General features: G+C 48.4%; 1 protein-coding gene and 1 long non-coding RNA gene across 2 annotated transcripts in view; one reads left to right on the forward strand and one right to left on the reverse strand.

The window, feature by feature from the left end:
• The window catches only part of LOC146036772 (uncharacterized), a 53,407-nt gene extending 53,196 nt beyond the window's left edge, over positions 1-211 (reverse strand). The window contains exon 1 of the long non-coding RNA XR_014460955.1: positions 163-211. This is a non-coding gene — a long non-coding RNA (uncharacterized LOC146036772). The remainder of the gene's footprint in view (positions 1-162) is intronic.
• LOC146036361 (protein diaphanous homolog 2-like) overlaps positions 1-22,013 on the forward strand; it is a 218,367-nt gene that overhangs the window by 185,117 nt on the left and 11,237 nt on the right. The gene's annotated exons all lie outside the window — the stretch shown is intronic.

Below are 22,013 nucleotides of genomic sequence, written 5' to 3' on the forward strand. Positions count from 1 at the left end.
GTACAGGCCGTCTGCAGTATGAGTGTTGTTTTGCACAGCTGTAGCATGCAGAGACATAGCAGAGACGCAGAAGTACAGGGGCAGTGGACCATCGAGGATGACAAAGGTGACCGTCACTAGTGAAATGCTTGTAATCGGCTGTTTTGTAAATGCTCTACTTACATTACATCAGTACGTTCTTTCTTCGTTGCATGTTTAAGCGGGAATGAAGGTGTTATGTTACGTTTACGTTTTCAAGAAACCATACCTCCCAACTTTGTCCCTCCTTGAATTGGGATCTGCCGTGCTTGATTAAAGAGGAGCCACTGGAGAGTGGGTGTGGCCTCTGGGTAGAGCGGGCGTGACCTAGCTCCGCGACCTTCCATTTTCATTATTTACTTTTATTTATTGACAGTTTCTTATACAGTGCAGCAAATTTGCATGCACTTTACAATTGGAAATAAGGATAAAACAAACTGGGTAGCCATTTTGGGGGCGTGCCCAGCGCTCCCCACACAGCTGGGCAGCCCACCGCAGGACACTGTGACCCGCAGGTGGGACTGCTCCACTCCACTAAATGGGACAGTTGGGAGGTTTGAGAATGGGGCAGCGACGGTAAATGGAAGAATCTTGTCCTGCTATTGGTCCAGGATCTGATCTCACATAGGCCCTTATTCAGATCTGATCGCAGTACAAATTTGTTCTCAAAATGGGTAAAACCATGTGTACTGCAGGTGGGGCAGATGTAACATGTATACAGAGATTTAGATTTGTGTGAATTATTTTGTTTCTGTGCAGGGTAAATACTGGCTGCATTATTTTTACACTGCAATTAAGATTTCCGTTTCAACACATCCCACCCAAACGTAACTCTCTCTCTGCACATGTTACATCTGCCCCACCTGCAGTGCACATGGTTTTGCCCATTTTGAGATCAAATTTGTACTGCGATCTGATCTGAATAAGGGCCAAAATCACAGGGAAGATATTGCTGGTAGCAGAAGCTTATTAACCCTTTGCGTGCCAACGTTGCCGTGAGCAATCCTAAAAATATCTGCAAAAAATGCCAGCGACTCTCCCGGCGACTGTTCTTTACAGTATAATTACATACAAATGCAGCCAAATATAAATTAAATACTGCACCCAAAAAAAGGCGCTGTGAGCGGCGCTGGCATTTTTAGCAGATACTTCTAAGGCTCTCTCACAACAATGTTGACACAGGGTTAAAAAAAAAAAAAAACAAAGCCTTGCTTGGCAATTTCCACATCTATTTTGAAAGATTCCCTTGGCACTCAAAGGGTTAAACTGGATCTCTGTGCGGGATTTACTCGCTGGGAAAAATAGGGCCTGTCGGATTGCACCTTACATGATACCATATTCCTTCGTGATCTTGCCCCAAGTGGATGCGTCTTTAAGAGATACGGATCCAGACACGCGCACGCACACACACACACACACAGCTAAACAGATAGATTTTGCCCTATCGCAAATCACCCATAAAAACAAACAAATGTTGACAACTGTATTTTCAATGTGTTACGCCTGTTAATTAATGTACATACATAAAAGCTCATCACCACCCTCAGCTATCGGTTGCCTGACCTAGTTTTTATAAGAAAAAAAGAAGCGCATCTCGCAGTGTTCCCACTGCCACACGCCGCGGCGCGTTCAGATGCCGACACGCTTTGGTCACCAGATCAAAACCTTTGTCAGCCAGATTTATTTTAAAGGCTCTTTATTTCCCTGGTAAATAGTCCTGTTTCGCGGGCAGCTGTACACAACAATGTGCTCTGTCCTCGCCGACGTTCCAACTCTAATGAACTTCCACCGAATCCAACACTACAGAAAGAGCACTGAGCCACACAGCTGCGCCGTTGCGAAACCCACCCGAGAGCGCCATTACCGTGCCAAGGAGAGATGGCTCCTGCAGCGGTGGCAGTTGGTAAACGATGTCCTATTTCCCTGTGCTGCGGTATACTATTTACAGGACTTAATAGCCCACCTTAGGCTGTATAACCTTTCTGTATTATTTCGCAGACCGCTGAGGAACCTGGAACAGGCGACGGGGGTGACAAACGAGTTTGATATGTTTTGCTGCCGGAATGAATCAAACGGCGTGTTCCTCTGTATTACAGGGAAGCTGGGGGTGCACATAAGGGAGGGCAATCACGTTTAGTGGGGTCACAGCGAAATCTGGAAGGCTTTATTGGCAGAGGCGGGTGACTGACAATTGGTTCTGTCAATAAAAGTGTGGGGGGGGGCACCATATAATCAAAAGATAAATTGCATTTAAAACCGCGAGCACGGGACGATAAACTTCTCAATGTCACCTCTGTAAGGAGCGTTGGTTTATCTCTCTGTATTGTAGATCTTGTGTAGCCCCTCGCTCACTTCCTACTGCTGCATAAAGCTGGGAGAGAATTACCGGTAGCGTCCAGTATTATATAACACTAGTAAGCCCGCTCAAAGCAAAAGCTTCGAAAGCTAGTCTGCTACAGTACTTTGTGATTGCCTCTGTGTGATTGCCCCCAATAAGTGTAGCGAGTTACCTTGCATGGTTCGCTCCGATCGTTCCTATCCGTTGTCCACGTGGATATTAAAGTATGAAAAAGTCTAAAAAACTGAAAAGAAAATTGTGAATAACTCGTGTCAACCTGTTGCCAAAGTCGACATTGTGGTGTTGATCTGTTGACGTGCAGTAAACATTGTTGACCTATCTGGATCCCATTACCCAGAGAATTCATCAGTAGAGTGGCCACAGTATTTATACCCCCCCCCCCCCCCCTAAACACACACACACCCCACCCCCTCCAGTATGTCCGATTTAGATCCGGTTCATCCCTGCGCCAAACTGAGTCACACCAAAAGCAATGATGTCCTAAATCTCTTTGGGCTAAACATTGAACACACGCAGACACACACACACGCAGTACACACACAGACGTGTCAATTCAAGCTACTTTTGTACTTACTGACTGTAGCTGCTTTAAAACTGCATGCCAGTACCTATGTACCCATAGGGAACAATATCAGGCAGCAGACTGGAGTAATAATGGATAAATCCACATCCTCAGTGAGTGCGTCCCCATACAAGATGCACAAGACACATCACCGAACACTAATCCACCCGATGACCACCAGTACTGCATAGACCACATTTGCATAGACACGCCCTCTCTGAACTTCTCTTTCTTTAGAACACATTGTTGCTACCCAGGTACTGGGACAATGGAATGGTATTTTGTAGCATCCACTCCATATAATAAAATATGACAAGGGGTTATTCTAATCAAGGCCTTCTACGGCACAGAGGTGATAGCCGGACCCCTCACTTGTCACTAAATAATCCTCACTCTGGGGAAAGCTGCTCTTTAAGACCCAGCATCATAGGGCAAATTAAGGCTTGGCTGTTTGCCTGCTAAAATAATTCTGAGGGTTGGAGAGCGGCTGCGCCGCAAACCCAATAAATTAGCACCGGGTAATGAATTGCTGACCCTGTACCAGCGTGTGAACAGATGCGTGTCAGTAACGTTTATGACGGGGCCAATGAGGGGGTATTAATGTGTTCGGCTAACACATCTTCTGCTAGGGCAGCAAACTGAGGCTCAAATACTAATGTGTTACATACTGCGAACGGAGAAGGCAGCGAGTGCCAAAGTAACCATGGACCGAGGTCATGCAAACTGTTTAATAACTCTAAAATCTTATTTTTACATATTCTCAGATTTTTACAGAAATTTATTTTCCGCTCAGTTACGGTTCTCTTAATTATCACAAACCCATTGGTGCCGGACAATTAGGAATCCAAGTAGCCACAAATATTGAATTGCTCCTGTTCACGGGTGACTGCTTTGAAAGGAGCTCATGCCCACGGTACTTACCACCACAGATTCCCCCGCTAATTAGTAGCAGCAGAATGGCACAATGCTGGCAGTATTCATTCATGTGCATAGGCAAACACAGGGGGGGGTTACAGTTTATGGGAAACCCCCCGCCTCTTGGCAAATGGCTCAAATGATGGCTACAATAGCAATGGTATATAATAGGACAATAATAAGGGACAGGGCAGAGCTACTACTGCACATGCCCAGCGGTGGCAGCTTCTTCTATCACGTCTGCTGTGTGTGGATCTGAGTTCTCAATCAGTGCCCTGGACCAGAGAGCAGGTGCCAGGAAGAAGAGACAGGAGCCTTACCATGAGGTGGGAGAATGCTTGTGTATGTATTTATTATGGTATGTTTAACCTTTTCCTGAACACTTATTTATTTTATATTCATGTATGGGCCATGCTTCTGGCCCAAAAGGGGGTGTAGGGATCCAATACGATCCCTCTACACAACCTGGTTTTCTTACAAAGCATAATGCAAACTCATGATTGCTCAATACGTAATTCTTTATACCGCATAGGAGGGATTCAGTATTGAATCCCGGCGGTCGGGATCCCGGCGTTCAGAATCCCGACAGCCGAAATGCCGACAAGGGGGGGACGTGGATCGCCCCCCCTTGCGGGCTCGCTGCGCTCGCCACGCAGCGGGCCCGGTGCCTCGCTACGCTCGGCACACTAATTTATTCTCCCTCCAGGGGTGTCGTGGACACTCCAGGAGGGAGAATGTGTCGGCATTTCGGCTGTCGGGATTCCGGCGTCGGGATTCTGAACGCCGGGATCCCGACCGCCGGGATTTTAACTGCATCCCCATAGGAGCTACCGCTCAGGCGCCTCTCAGTTGTGTTACCCTCACACTGTTTGCCCTTGGCTCTCCATCTTGCAGAGAAGAAAACAAGGCCTTTTTCTCCTTCTTCCACTAGAGCCGCGTCTCCAGACTGCTGTGCGGTGTGACAGGGTATCTCACTGATGTACAAACTGATGCCTGACGGCAGGATTCGCCTGAAGGGTGAGCCGGTGCCAGTCTCCTGCGAATAGGCTCAGCTTTTTAAAGCTCCAGATCGCATTGTGGATTGACGGCAATCAGACCGGACACCACCACAGTGATTGCCGGCTCAGCAGACGTTACATATCATTAGTGGGAGAAGGCGAGGGGCTCTGGGACCATTTTAATGTCAGTTCAGGTTGTTTGTAAGAAGAAACACAAGTGGCACTGAGGAATTACTTGTGGTAAAGTGTTTACTGCAGCCTTTTCCCCGCTGGTTTCTATCTGCAAAGTGAATTATATGGTCAACTCCGTGTACTGCTTCCAAATATTACCGAGAGGCTTTCTCTTCTCTCCCGTACAAGTCCAGGTCTCTGAGACACAAGTGACCTTTCTGCCATTTAATACATGCAAACAATAATTATACACATTACAAGTCGCTCTGCTGCGTGGAGGGAGAGGAGACATAATTACTGTATGTTGGGGGCTGCGTCTTTGTTGTGCTTTAAAGGGACCCTTAAACAATTATTGTAAGTGTTATTAAATAAATCGGTCAAACATACAGAAAGTATCAGTTGACCACGGAATATAGACTATGGGACCAATTCGGATCAGATCGCTGGGCTGCTACTTCTGGCAGCCCGGCAATCAGTTAGCTGCTGCAGTGATGCCTGGCCTAGTGGATGCACTGGGGAGAGATCCGTATATGTGGGGGGGGTGACGGGATGATGTGCGGCCTAGTGGATGCATTGGGGAGGGATCTGTATATGGGGGGTAGTGGGATGATGCGCGGCCTAGTGGATGCACTGGGGAGGGATCCGTATATGGGGGGTGACGGGATGATGTGCGGCCTAGTGGATGCACTGGGGAGGGATCTGTATATGGGGGGGGGTGACGGGATGATGTGCGGCCTAGTGGATGCACTGGGGAGGGATCCGTATATGTGGGGGGGGTGACGGGATGATGTGCGGCCTAGTGGATGCACCGGGGAGGGATCTGCATATGGGGGTGACTAGATGATGTGCGGCCTAGTGGATGCACTGGGGAGGGATCCGTATATGTGTGTGTGGGGGGGTGACGGGATGATGTGCGGCCTAGTGGATGCACTGGGGAGGGATCTGTATATGGGGGTGACTAGATGATGTGCGGCCTAGTGGATGCACCGGGGAGGGATCCGTATATGTGTGTGGGGGGGGGGGTTGATGGGATGATGTGCTGCCTAGTGGATGCAATGGGGAGGATCCGTATATGGGGGGTGACGGGATGATGTGCGGCCTAGTGGATGTACTGGGGAGGGATCCGTATATGTGGGGGGGGGGGGTGGACGGGATGATGTGCTGCCTAGTGGACGCACTGGGGAGGGATCTGTATATGGGGGGTGACGGGATGATGTGCGGCCTAGTGGATGCACTGGGGAGGGATCTGTATATGGGGGGTGACGGGATGATGTGCGGCCTAGTGGATGCACTGGGGAGGGATCTGTATATGGGGGGTGACGGGATGATGTGCGGCCTAGTGGACGCACTGGGGAGGGATCTGTCTATGGGGGGTGACGGGATGATGTGCGGCCTAGTGGACGCACTGGGGAGGGATCTGTCTATGGGGGGTGACTGGATGATGTGCGGCCTAGTGGATGCACTGGGGAGGGATCCGTATATGGGGGGGGGGGTGACGGGATGATGTGCGGCCTAGTGGATGCATCGGGGAAGGATCCGTATATGGGGGGGGTGACTGGATGATGTGCGGCCTAGTGGATGCATCGGGGAAGGATCCGTATATGGGGGGGGGGTGACTGGATGATGTGCGGCCTAGTGGATGCACCGGGGAGGGATCCGTATATGGGGGGGGGTGACGGGATGATGTGCGGCCTAGTGGACGCACTGGGGAGGGATCTGTATATGGGGGGTGACTGGATGATGTGCGGCCTAGTGGATGCACTGGGGAGATATCTGTATATGGGGGGTGACGGGATGATGCGCGGCCTAGTGGATGCACTGGGGAGGGATCCGTATATGGGGGGGTGTGACGGGATGATGTGCGGCCTAGTGGACGCACTGGGGAGGGATCTGTATATGGGGGGTGACTGGATGATGTGCTGCCTAGTGGACGCACTGGGGAGGGATCTGTATATGGGGGGGGGGGTGATGGGATCATGTGCGGCCTAGTGGACGCACTGGGGAGGGATCTGTATATGGGGGGTGACTGGATGATGTGCTGCCTAGTGGACGCACTGGGGAGGGATCTGTATATGGGGGGTGACGGGATGATGTGCGGCCTAGTGGACGCACTGGGGAGGGATCTGTATATGGGGGGTGACGGGATGATTTGCGGCCTAGTGGACGCACTGGGGAGGGATCTGTATATGGAGGGGGGTGATGGGATGATGTGCTGCCTAGTGGACGCACTGGGGAGGGATCTGTATATGGGGGGTGACTGGATGATGTGCTGCCTAGTGGACGCACTGGGGAGGGATCTGTATATGGGGGGTGACGGGATGATGTGCGGCCTAGTGGATGCACTGGGGAGGGATCTGTATATGGGGGGTGACGGGATGATGTGCGGCCTAGTGGATGCACTGGGGAGGGATCTGTATATGGGGGGTGACGGGATGATGTGCGGCCTAGTGGATGCACTGGGGAGGGATCTGTATATGGGGGGTGACGGGATGATGTGCGGCCTAGTGGATGCACTGGGGAGGGATCTGTATATGGGGGGTGACGGGATGATGTGCGGCCTAGTGGATGCACTGGGGAGGGATCCGTATATGGGGGGTGACGGGATGATGTGTGGCCTAGTGGACGCACTGGGGAGGATCTATATATGGTGGTGACGGGATGATGTGTGGCCTAGTGGAAGCACTGGGGAGGGATCTGTATATGAGGGGTGACGGGATGATGTGCGTCCTAGTGGATGCACTGGGGAGGGATCCGTATATGGGGGGTGACGGGATGATTTGCGGCCTAGTGGACGCACTGGGGAGGGATCCGTATATGGGGGGTGACGGGATGATGTGCGGCCTAGTGGATGCACTGGGGAGGGATCTGTATATGAGGGGTGACTGGATGATGTGTGGCCTAGTGGAAGCACTGGGGAGGGATCTGTATATGGGGGGTGACGGGATGATTTGCGGCCTAGTGGACGCACTGGGGAGGGATCCGTATATGGGGGGTGACGGGATGATGTGCGGCCTAGTGGATGCACTGGGGAGGGATCTGTATATGAGGGGTGACTGGATGATGTGCGGCCTAGTGGACGCACTGGGGAGGATCTGTATATGGTGGTGACGGGATGATGTGTGGCCTAGTGGAAGCACTGGGGAGGGATCTGTATATGGGGGGTGACGAGATGATGTGCGGCCTAGTGGATGCACTGGGGAGGGATCTGTATATGAGGGGTGACGGGATGATGTGCGGCCTAGTGGACGCACTGGGGAGGGATCTGTCTATGGGGGGTGACGGGATGATGTGCTGCCTAGTGGACGCACTGGGGAGGGATCTGTCTATGGGGGGTGACTGGATGATGTGCGGCCTAGTGGACGCACTGGGGAGGGATCTGTCTATGGGGGGTGACGGGATGATGTGCGGCCTAGTGGACGCACTGGGGAGGGATCTGTCTATGGGGGGTGGCGGGATGATGTGCGGCCTAGTGGATGCACTGGGGAGGGATCTGTCTATGGGGGGTGACGGGATGATGTGCGGCCTAGTGGATGCACTGGGGAGGGATCCGTATATGGGGGGGGGGGTGACGGGATGATGTGCGGCCTAGTGGATGCACTGGGGAGGGATCCGTATATGGGGGGGGGGGGGGGTGTGACGGGATGATGTGCGGCCAAGTGGACGCACTGGGGAGGGATCTGTATATGGGGGGTGACGGGATGATGTGTGGCCTAGTGGATGCACTGGGGAGGGATCTGTATATAGGGGGTGACGGGATGATGTGCGGCCTAGTGGATGCATCGGGGAAGGATCCGTATATGGGGGGGGGGGTGACGGGATGATGTGCGGCCTAGTGGATGCACTGGGGAGGGATCTGTATATGGGGGGTGACGGGATGATGTGCGGCCTAGTGGACGCACTGGGGAGGGATCTGTCTATGGGGGGTGACTGGATGATGTGCGGCCTAGTGGATGCACTGGGGAGGGATCCGTATATGGGGGGGGGGTGTGACGGGATGATGTGCGGCCTAGTGGATGCATCGGGGAAGGATCCGTATATGGGGGGGGGGTGACGGGATGATGTGCGGCCTAGTGGATGCACTGGGGAGGGATCTGTATATGGGGGGTGACGGGATGATGTGCGGCCTAGTGGATGCACTGGGGAGGGATCCGTATATGGGGGGCAGTGTTCCCTCTAAGCTGTGCGCACGTGCGCGCGCACACACCTTGAGGAGCATGCGCACAGATATTACAACTGAGCGCACAAAGCAGCAGTGGTCCCTTTTTGCAGTTGTGGACTCAATTAATGTGTGTTTCACCCATTAACTACATTGTGTACTGTATTTTGAATGTTTAAATGTTTAATATCATTTTGAAGTAAAGTTAACACAAATGCTGAATGTCATTTTCCAGTTATATATAAGTGACGCACAAAAATTTTAATTTCATTTCAAAGTTGCACAGCCAAAATCTTTAGCCGCACACAGCCTTCGTAAAATTAGAGGGAACATTGATGGGGGGTGACCGGATGATGCGCGGCCTAGTGGACGCACCGGGGAGGGATCCGTATATGGGGGGGGGGGTGTGACGGGATGATGTGTGGTCTAGTGGATGCACCGGGGAGGGATCTGTATATGGCGGGGGGGGGGGGGGGGGGTGACGGGATGATGTGCGGCCTAGTGGATGCACTGGGGAGGTATCTGTATATGGGGGGTGACGGGATGATGTGCGGCCTAGTGGACGCACTGGGGGGACACTCTGTATATGGCTCTGGCTGGCATTCCTTGCCACCAATGCCCGCTGGCCACAGTTCCTCTTATCAGTGTATAATATATTTCTCTCAGAGCACTGTACGATCCGCAGGAACAGAATCGCCTTTGCCATAATTCAGTCTATTTGTTCAGTTGTATGAAAGGATAATTCTAATATTCATTATTTAATATGAAGTCTTCAGATATACAGCAGCGCTCATTAGCCGCTTCTATCGCCAGATCCCACTTTGTTTCTCAGCCTCAAATGTTTCTGAAGCCTCTGAATATTTGACAGCCTCTCGCGGCCCCGGATGTCTGCTGGAACCAGCAAACGGATGTAACAATTGTCTAATGTACGTACACATAACCCAAAAATATAAAGACCCTTTTCTTCATCAGAGCCCTCTTTTGCTTTTGTGTTATTTTTATAATGAGTTCTCCCATTTGGTTTAACTCAAATCACAAAGTCGTGTCTTATATGTTTCACCAGTCAGAATAATTAAGTTGATGCAAGATAATGGGGTCACTCTGCTGTGTGGACTCTTGTGGGGGTCCTGAAATCATGTAGATTTCCAATCATGTGATTATTGCGCACCTAAATACACGGTCCTGGTCATCAGGCTCGCGTTAAGGTGTCAGAGAGTGTCTTGGATCAGGTTCCCCGGCGGCGGTACATTGTGTTGGGAACGCTACTGTATGTTGCACTCACTTGTGGTAACTTAGGTAGAATGTTATCCTGTAGTTATAAATTATTAGCAGTCACTTAACAGTGCTGGTTTGGAAAAGTGGTGGAAACAGCAGGCGCAGAGGGTGTGGCTTCCACAGTACCTGGGGGCGAGTGGTCACCACCACCTCCCCTCCACTCCAGAGAGTTAGACTTTTTCCTTTAAACTGTAGATGGGTCCAAGACTCTACAGTCAAATTCCCCTGCTCTATACTGGTGCAGAGTGTACATTACACACATTTCCCAGTTACAGGGTTTCTGCACCATCCAACCCAGAAATACGCCATATAGCAAAATAAATTGCTTTGAATATGCCAAATACTTAGGGCGGGATTCTCTAAGCAAAAAATGCGCTAAAAACCCAGTTATCAGGGGTTTTACCGCATTTGGGATGCTGTAAGCATCGCCCGGCGGGGGGGCATCACCAGAAAAATCTGGCGATGCCCCATAGATGCCAATGGGCTTCTACCGCAACCCTCCGCCGCCCCGCACGCACCCCCGCCGCCCCACATCGCCCCCTCACCTGTGTCCGGGCAGAGTTGTGCTGCCCGGACCTGTGACCTCCTCCCTGCACTGATCCTCTTCCGGGTGCAGGGAGGAGGAGAGCCCGGCGCAGCAGCGCCAGGTGTAGGAGGGAGGGGAGAGCCGCCGGGACCTGTTGGGAACCGGCGACTCTCACCGCAAAGGACAGCTCTTAACGCAAGAGCTGTCCTGTGCTATAATTATCGCATAAGCAAACCAAATGTGCCTTGTAAATCATCCTGAATCACCCCCAGAGTATCATAATTGTTTCTCTTTTATTTAACGGCCTGTCCCTCTCCAGAATGCTCTCAGTGGGGCAGATGTATTAAAGCCTTAACAAGAGATAAATCCAAGGGTGATAAAGAGAGTTAAACGTCCAGCCAATCACCTGCCAACTGCCATGTTACAGGCTGTGTTTGAAAAGAGTCAGTAAGGAGCTGATTGGCTGGACGTTTATCTCTTTTTATCACCCTTGCATTTATCTCTTGTTAAGGCTTAATACATCTGCCCCTATATCCGATAAACCTGCGTCTCCCCTTTCCCTACACATCAGAGTGAATTTCCTTTGATACTTCCAATTAAGCCCACAAAGAGCGTTTAATACACCCCCCCCCCTCAGAAACCGTCTAAGTGTCATTAATGTGACATATGTTATCCCTCTGTCATCCCCTAGGTCTGCGTTTGTGTGTGTTTAACGCTCACCTGGGAACTCAGATGCAGAATAAGAGCGGGGGGGGGGGTGCTGTCGGTGCTGATCTCCGTGCTTTCTCGCAGAGGACTATTTTCTCTGTGATGTCTGAGGCCATCTACCCTTGGAGGGAAAGGTTAAAGCAGATTGATTTGTAGAGTACCCCTGGGGGCCGGCGTATGTTGTGTTAAAAGACTCGATGATAGACAGTAACTTTGGTTTCCGTCTGGCAATCATTCCAATGCCGCCTGATCAGCAGGACTGCCGCGGAGATAAGAGCTTGCGCCTGCTGCTCGCCCGCCATTGTTATGGACTATGAAATAGAAGGAAAAAAAGGAAACAATATTAAAATAAAATCGTCGTTCTATGGTATTCTCTAGAACTCCAACACTGCAAAGAAATAATTCTACATGTATGTGCAACGGTCATTCAGTAAGGACACACATGGAAGGGCGAATGACAAACACGCACAAGGCAGGATTGTTTACGGCTCTTTAATGAGGTATTGCGTAATGGGCGGGGCTACCGGATTATGCACTTTAAGTTTTCCTTTGGGAAAAACTAGTATAAGAAAATAAGTCGCTTCATTACTGATAGAAAATGAAAATGGTAACATGGTAAGGGAACATTATAAAGTATATATTTTTATTTATTTAAATGCTTTCCTGTAATATTCAATATATATTCGATAAATAGTATTTTGATGACTAATCGACTACAGATGGAGTAACCGTTATCCGTATATCTAAAAACCGAAATATTTAGAAAACAGTAGGTATTCAGAATATTTTGACGTTTTTTTTTTTTTTGTTTCCCCCTTTTTCATACTCACCTGGTCTCCCGGAGTTTACACCAGCCATCAGGTTTGTCTTTATAGACATCCCTGATCCCAAAGATCGGTGACATCATGACATCATCTACGCACCGGCGCAATGCATCCTTGGGACTCGGATAGCTCTGAAGATGAAACCAATGGCCGCCAACTGAGTGTGTAAAAAATAAATAATAATGATCCGGAATAAACCCTTATCCAAAATGCTTGTGGTCTCGAGCATTTCGTATAAGGGATACTCGGCCTGTATACCATACACCAGGGGTTCCCAATCTTTTTCGAATTACGGCACCCTAGAATATCAGAATTTTTCCACGGCACCCCTAGGCCCAAAACAATATATAAATAACATTAAGTAGACTGTGTTTATATGTGCTTCTTAGGTTCAGTTATGTGGTAAAGAGCAGGATTTGCTTCTTATTGTACACATATTTTATGATTGGCAGCCATCAGCACTGGTTTTGTCCATAAATAATTGATCATAAAAAATTTGAATTTGTCCTGGACCACCAACCCGTGGCACCCCTGTAAGTGTCCCGAGGCACCCCAGGGAGCCACGGCACACAGTTTGGGAACCACTGCCATACACACAATATTTCAGGGGCAGATTTATAATAATCACGATAATTATAATTGTCTACCGCCCCTTATAGCAGCTACAGTATATGAAATTAAATATCTCCCAAATTCATTTTAAAAAAAAATGCGTAAAAAGAAATTGGTGATGCAATAATTTCCAGGACATCGGTGCAGTACTGCGCACGCAACGTTTTCTGGCTGAGCAGTATCTGCAAGCAGGGAGTCCTGAGGAGGGAACGTCTGGATCTGGGGTCAACAGTAGGTCAACACGGCAATGGCTGACAGCTGAAATGGTGGAAATTGAGTTTTTTTATATAAAGAATTTTTGGGATGCCTTCTCCGCAGTATGGTTACAATGTCTAGGGCAGTTTTCCAGGTCTCCTCACAGAATCACAAGTGAAGTAATTACCTGTAGCTCCACCTGTGGATCTTTTAAAATGTGTCAGTGAATAATGATTGCACCTGTAGGGTGACCTGGAAAACTTGAACTATTGGGGGGTTCTGAGGACCGAGATTGAGAACCACTAGTCTAGGGGATACTTTGCCGTTTTTTGTGGCGCGATCCCCCTAAAAAGGCTGGATTTGGTTGATAAGTGTTGGTATATTTACCCCTTTATACCAACCCATTCCCTGCACCCCAGCGTCTTTAGGTGCCAGGCTGTACATAATGTCACATAGAGAATAATCATCCTGAGCCAGGAACTGCAGGAATCTCTTCTACCGCCGGTTACTGTGACTTTAGCACGTTGCTGTCAGAGCCCAGCAGGACTTTTAGAGCTGTTATTTTAAGACTTATTCTCTGCCAATAAACGTTCTCTTCCCGGCGCTGCCAGAGACGCTTTCAAACATTAATTGGCGAAGAGCAAAGATCACACTCCTCGGCCCACATTCCTCTTCATGAAACCGGAGGGGAAGACGGGCAATTGTATCCTGGGCCACATTTCCTAGATCAATATAAAATACTCTCTACCGTTCTACTCCTACAGATTACGAATTATTAGCATGGGAGGGAGGTATATCATTGCTCTGCTAGGACGTGGTACGGGATTATTAGGATCCAATATTTATAGGGCGCTGCAAAGGGTCCACTGTGCCTTACAGAGAACATAAACTGTCTAAACCAGGGGTGGCCAAACATGTCCTCAAGATCTATCAACAGTTCATGTATATCAGGTAAATATAGTAGGAATTAATGCAGCAGGTTTGAAAATGTGACAGTTAGTAATGACCAGATGGGTGATCTGGAAAATGTGGACTGTCGGTAGATCTCGAGGACCGGTTTGGCCACCCATGGTCCAAACCAAAAAAGAAAAAGACCACTTCAAGCACAGAACGTCGCTGCATCAACGGTCATAGTACATGAATAGCAGGGAGGAGGCCAGAGCCAAGGTCAACAGTCAAAAGGAGTTTTTAAAAAAATGTTCTCTAAACAGGCGGTATTTCATACCCTACCATTCATTAGGGCATGGAGGGAGAAGATCATAGTGCCCCATGGCGAGTGGTACACTGATATGGTGTCCATGGCGACTTACTGGTAAAAAAAAAAAAAAACATAAAAACCCCATTTTGATGACCTTTTGACTTGTCAACCTTCCCATTGTCAACCTAATGCTTGTGTTGACCTTCTGACCCTGTCTACCTTTAGTGGTTGATCTGATGTATGTCAACCCTTTATAGTGTCGGCCCTATGACCTATACCCAGTGCAGTTTTAGGGAATGTGAATTAGATGATGGTATAAGTGAGGGAAGGAAAAGGAGAGAAAGAAAAAGGGCCCTGCTTGTAAAATCTTACATTCTAACGGGGTGAAAGACAATGAGCATGAAGCAGTAGGTCAGGAAGAGAGCTTAATGGCTTTGATGGAGCAGTGAGTTAAGAAGAGAGCTGGATGGCTTTGATTGAGCAATGAGTTAAGAAAAGAGCTGGATGGCTTTGATGGATCAGTGAGTTAAGAAGAGAGCTGAACAGCTTTGATGAAGAAATGGGTCTTGAGAGCCTATTTAAAGTTGAAGGTTCTGATAAGGGAGAGTTCCTGAGGTAGGTACAGCACAGTCAAAATCTTAGGAGGCAGAAATATTAGGAAGTAACCAGTTGGCAGAAGGTATATTGTGTATTTATGGAAAGAAGAGGGCGGGTGGGAGTGTAAAGAGAGATGAGGTCAGATATATAGGTGGGAGAGGAATGGGTGAGGGCTTTGCAAGTGAGTGTGAGGAGCTTGAATTGGATACAGAAGGGGAGCCAGTGTAGGCCGTGTAAGAGAGGGGAGGTGGACATAGTACGTTTGGAGAGGAAGATGAGCCAGCAGCAGCATTGAGGACAGATTGGAATGGTGCCTTATGCTGTGTACATACGGTCCGATTTCCTTTCCGATGTTGACGATATAGTCAACATCGGATCGGCATCGGATGCAGATCGCAAGGGTTTTAACCCTTGTGATCCCGATCCGATCCTGATGCGCGTTCATGTATCGGAAGCCAGAAAGTCTTGGCTGCCTTGTCTATATAGTGCAGATCTGCACTATATAGTCAAGATAGGATGCAAATCGGATGTGCCTTAAGATCCTATCCACGATCCTATCTGATCAGATCGTGGATAGGATCTAAAGGCACATCTAACGTGTGTACACACCATTAGTATATATGGAAATGCAGCAAAATCCCTGAAAACAGATTTTTACTGTGGCAGGTTCTAATTTAGGAAGAGAAGCGTAACCGTAGTGGGTGCCTTTGCTATGAGGACATTACACACACTTTATATATTGTAGAAAATCCAGTCAACATACATTACTGTATGTTTTGGTGTTTGGGAGGAACCCATGCAGACTTGGGGAGAACATATAAACTCGTACCCAAGACCTCAGTGCAGTGTGGCAGCCATTCAAACTGCTAGGACCCCTCACACAGCACTGTATAGATGGCGATACCCATAGGGTATCGCCATCTCATTTTTTCTGTCTAAACCCCTCCTCAGCAGTGCCCCGGCGGAGGGTCTTTAGTGCATATGAAAATGCGGTAATATCCCCAAAAATGGGGTTTTCACCGCATTTTCACTTAAGTGCATCCTATCCCCAGCAGTGAGTACCTGAAGACACCTGAATTAGAAGCGGACATATTTGCAGATCTAGTAGGTAAAGACAGGGCTTGCCATGATCATCATATGGAAATAAAAAGACTGATATTGGGTGGAGTTTGCTTTGATGATAATTACTGTATACCATTTGCTTAATCCGCCGGATCCCTGAAGCCTCCACTAGTCATAGAGAGAGAGTTAGCAAACCTTCCAGAGTGATAGAGTGTTGAAGTTACCCAATCAGCTTCAACTGTCTATTATTTGGTTCTGTTATACGGCTATACGGCGTCTAGATCTACAAATCACGTGGTTGACTGCTGGTTAGACGCATAAAGATAGTCAACAGCGTCTAGATCGATGGTAAAGCAAGATAGACGGAAGCATTAGGTCAACGGGCACTTCTTCCCTTTATACACTATGTAGTAGGCTTTAAATACAGGCGTCTAATTATTCTAGTAACGGATCCGTCATCCATTATTCAATGCAGTGGGCAAATCCGGATGTCAGATTTGGACGCTGATTGATGCTCATCCGGTGTGGGGACCGGGTTAGCGCTTCGGGGGGAAGCAGTGGGAGCCGGGACGGGACCGGGTGAAATGCTCTCACCCAGCCCGGCGGCAGGACAGGTGAGTGCGGTGGGTGGTTATGGGAGATGGCAGGCAGGAGGATGGCGCTGCGTAAGCTGCTGCTGCTCGTCTGGCGCCATCCTCCTTGCCTCAATTCAACATCTTTTCATGTCGGATTGAGATTGACGTAAACATGGCCAAAACCTTCCGGTGTGGGCTGTGTTTCTGTCAAAAGCAGGTCGATTATTAGCTATTACGTCAATCCACCTGGTTTTTGGCAGTTTGGAACATTCCCCCAGAAAAACAGCTAGCATTCAATAGATCGGAACCCCTTCCAACCTACAGTATTCATGTCGAAAACTGCCATCTTTTCGGCAAGACGGCAGTTTCAACATCAACTGAATATACCCCTTAGGTGGAAGAGTACGTTAAATATAAAATCCGTCACATTACTGGTCTACAGGGACAACACTGTTGGATGTACGAGAAGAGAGGGAAGTGTTGCTATTCCTGCACACTTGTCAGCCACCACCGTTGAGCGCTGCTTATTGGGAATAAAGGCAGACAAGGAACACAATTCTCTTCCCTTTAATTATTCTGATTTATGCAGTCACATCTGGGTCTGGCTGTTGGACTGGTAAATGTCATCATACGTACAAGTTAACAGACAGACTCTGCACATTAACTTACTTAATTGTCAGTTAAATGACTTACACAACAACAATTTGACCCGGAGCCATAATTCAGAATTCAGCCACTTGCATATTCAGTTACTTGTGTTTGCAAGAGATTCAAAATTAATACGTGATGATGTTTTTACTCTAAATAGATGCAGCCTGCCGCAGCGCATCGCGTCCCCGCTTCTAGCAGCTTCACCTTATATTCCTGATCACAACCCGCTGCTTCTGTGCCTTTAGTTTGTATGCCATTAGCCAGCACTGGGCCTCCTTCCCTGCAATTTAAAGGGTATTGGTCATAGGCCAAAGGTTATCACATTAAAAAGGTCAAAAGGTCGACACAAGCAATAAAGGTCAACATGAGTTTTTCACGGGTTTTGGCATCTACGTTGACTTACATCGACATGGACACTGTATAAGTCTACCGCCTTGCTCGCCATATTTTTTTGAGCACGGTGCCTCACTCAGGAAAACTGTTATGTTCTCACACTCTGTCCATGTAGTATGAAAAAACACGTCAACCTTTTTCATGTGGACATAAGGTAGGTCGACCTTTTCATGTGTAGACCTATGGCCTGTTCATCTGATTATCGACTTGCCGATGGCAAAGGCCCTGACATACTGTTTGTCTCTGTGCTAGGGCTGTCCATTGACAAGGAAATGATCAATGGTCTTTAACCATTGGTCTTTAACCATTGAGGGGTCAATACCATTGAGTCAGGTTCGCGGACACACGGGCACAGTTGGCAGCCGAAGCGAACGCAAAAAAGCAACAACAGCCTTTACTATTGAACCTCCCCAAATCGATGGGGAAAACATCGGCCGAGTAGAGGAAATCATTGATATTTGATTGCCCGGTAGCCCATTACAGACCATCGCTTCTGTCTGACCATTTCACTACTAGTATCACCATATTTAATCCATAGTTACTTACTGTTCTCTATACAGCCGAGCCTGGACTACAAATCCCACCAACCCCATCCCAATTGTGACCCTCCCACAAGATCCTTCTAATGGTCCACTGATGGTTATGCGGTCGACAGTCAATATTGTCGACAGCAAATGGTCAACACGGTCAAATGTTCGACATAACATATGCTTAAGACGAGTTTTTCTTTTTTTCCAGTCTTGTTCCCACAAATGGCGGATTGCGCAACTTGTGGGGAACAGGTCTCTGCGCCGGAACCCCTCAAGGGGGTACCACAGCATAATCAGACCCCTCTGTGTCCACCGTTCTTAAAAAACATGTCCAGCTTTAGTACAATACCGTCTGTCTGCTTCTGTTCCCCGGAATAAACCTTGTTCTAGCCATAAATGATCTGCTCACACTTCAAGCTGATTTCCTTTAAACAAGAAGGGCTAATGTAAGCCGCGTGTCTTAAAGAAAGGGAAAAAGCATATTTGCTGTGCTTATAAAGGTCTTTTGATCTCCGTTTCCATGTGGGTTACTTCAGTCCGCAGTCAATCTGCCACATTCACAGCGCTCTGCAGACGGGCTAAAAACAACTTTTGTTCGCATTACGCACCAGGAGCTCGAATCAAAGGCGGCGTATTAGGTGATGAAATAAAATAAAGATATTTGGAAAAGTTTTCCGTTTCATTCCCTGTTGTATTATTTTTTTTTCTTGTGCGTTGCCAGCCGTCTGGATTGTCTGAGCTTGTCTGCAACCCAGGCCGAGATACAATGTAACATCACCCCCCCAATGTGTCGCAGCACAGAAAAAGAGGTCGGGATGCTTTCGGCGTTGAATCATAATGTATTTAATGATAACATCCCATGTGAGGACCCTCATTGTCTGTCCCTTGTGAATCGTTACCACACTTTTGGCAGCGGGATCCGGTGTTTGATTTAAACTTGCACCCAGGGCTTAAACAGCTTTGTGAGGACAGTGCTGCTGTAATCCTGCAATCATGTCCGCGACAGGCAGATGATAAAAGGTCAGAGGGATGTGACAAGATGCGCCGTAATAGAAGAGAAGAAAGAGAGCGCGTCAGTTAAACTTAGGGGGTGAGAGTTTGGTCGGAGCCCGGTACAGAGGTGTCGGATGTATCCAACTAGGGTGTGAATGAGGTCACCACAAACGTGCCTACCAGGGTCTTTGCTGTGTGTACTTCCACTACAGTACTAAGTGATACTGCTTCATTCAACATGGGAATCTATATACTTTACTGCACAGAAATGAGGGATGTGCACCGGCCACTTTTCGGGTTTTGGGTTCTGATTACCTTGAGGTTTTGGGTTCTAATGGGTTTTGGCAAAACACCTCCTAAGTGTTTTGTGTTTGGATTTTTTGGGTTTTGGGTTCTGATTTTTTTGTTAAGCATAAAAACTGCTAAATTTTTTTACGCTATATTAATTAATTCTCCTACGCTATATTAACCTCAATAAAATTAATTTCCACTCATTTCCAGTCTATTCTGAACACCTCACACCTCACAATATTGTTTTTAGGGCAAAAGGTTGCACCAAGGTAGCTGGACACTATGCACAAGACAGGTAGATACGTCAGCAATTACTAGTATTGCGCACCAGCAGAATTTATAATAATTAATTTTATATTAGGTACTGCTTGGCAGTGGCACTCAGTGGCACACGTCAGTGCACCAGCAGCATGGAATTATTTTTTACAGTCCCACACAGCACAAGTATTATTTTTTAATTAAATTAGATATAGCAGCCTAGTATGTACTAGGTAGGTACACTAGGTAGGCAGTAGCACTGCCAGTGGCAACAGTGGACTGAGTAACTAATACCCCATTCACACCAGAAATGCAGGGACAAACCCGGGAATTCAGTTCCCGGGACAAGCAGGGACATTCCCGGGTTTGGACCCATTCACACCAGAAATGTCACTGCATTTTCTGGTGTGAGAAGGGGGCGGGAAGGAGGTGGGGAGGAGGCGGGCAGTCGGCAGGCAGCGGAGGTGGGGAGAATACTCACCCCGGTTGCTGGTCCTCCATGCAGGCCAGGGATCCACACAGACGGCAGTGCAAATGACGGGACAGGCTGCGGATGAAGATGACGCAGCTCTCCGGCGTCCTCACTGCCGCCGGAGAGCTGCGTCATCATCATTCACCGGCTGTCCCGTCATTTGCGCCCGCCGCCTGCATTAATTCCCATCGGACAGGACACGGAGGACACGGCAACCCGGGTAAGTATACCCTGTACCTTTCACACCAGCCAGGTCCCCGGGTTGAACCCGGGAACAACCCTGGTACCTAGCCGGGTTGAAATTTGCCCGGGATTTTGTCCCGGGAACCTTTCACACCAGCGCTAGTACCGGGTTGTTCCCGGACTCAACCCGGGAATTTAGGCTGGTGTGAATGGGGTATTAATAATACTGGCATATTCAGTGCAGGCAGCACCTGTGGACTATATATATATAATATAATTAATTATTATATAATACATAATATTACAGCACAGCACCAGAGGTAGGTCCCAGCACAGAGGAGACAGTAGTACTACAAGTACACAGTTAGTCTGTTCTCCTAAGCATAGAGGAGAACAGAGTACACAGCAGCACTGAGGGAGACAGACCCAGCGAATAAAATAATTACAGCACAGCACACCAGAGGTAGACCGCACAGAGGAGACAGTAGTACTACAAGTACAAAGTTAGACTGGTCTACATATGACGGGAGAACGCAATATGAATCATTTTAGCCTGCCCCCTCCCCAATGAGCCAGGAATGCTGGTATTTGACCGGCAGAGGGAGGCTGTGCAGGGGCCCCGGTAAATGCGGAAGACTTGCCCACTATTTTTTTTTTTTTGGGGGGGGGGGGGGGGGGGGGGGAATGATTTTCAGGACACTCCCGGCCATTGTGCTATAGCTGCACATACTGTATACAGCCAGGCCCTTATGTTTGTTACCAGAAGGATATTAGGTAGGTCCTCTTCCCTGTCTGGGGTGGCGCTGTCTGCTGTGGTGCTTCTAGCACAGGTCTGGTCTGTATATCAGTGCTGACATACAGACTGCACAGGTTTAGAAAGATGTAGGGTGCTAGAATGAACACTAGATAGCTAGTGTAGGGCATGGGTCCTCAAACTGCGGCCCTCCACATGTTGTGAAACTACAAATCCCAGCATGCCTTGCCACAGTTTTGCTATAAGGGAGTGTTAAAACTGTGGCAAGGCTTGCTGGGATTTGTAGTTTCACAAAATCTGGAGGGCTGCAGTTTGAGGACCCCATGCCGTAGGGCAAGGAGGGCGCAATTTTGGCCATCCAGCTGCTGTTGAAGTTGAACTACACATACCAGCATACTCTGCAACAGTTTTATCATGGCCAAATAGCAAAACTAGCAGTGCATGCTGGGATGTGTAATTTAACAACTGAAGGCCAAAGGTTCCCCATCCCTGCTGTAGGGAGGGAAAAACCAGTATACTGTAGGTAGGCAGGGTTAGTGCTTGCACACAGAGCACACCCACATTGCTGCCCCTCCTCCCTCTCTCTTCCAATAGGAATTTTGGGATGCTGACCCTGCCTATGAGTGGTCCGTGGTTTAGGGGACTTCTTTTTCTATTGTATTGTGGCACTGTTAGGGTCAAACCTCACCCAAACCTCACCCAAATAAGGCAAAAGTAAAACATAATAAATTGGGCCA

The sequence above is a fragment of the Crinia signifera genome, chromosome 9 (genome assembly GCF_055691185.1).
Source record: "Crinia signifera chromosome 9, ASM5569118v1, whole genome shotgun sequence".
NCBI classification, from domain to species: Eukaryota; Metazoa; Chordata; class Amphibia; order Anura; family Myobatrachidae; genus Crinia; species Crinia signifera.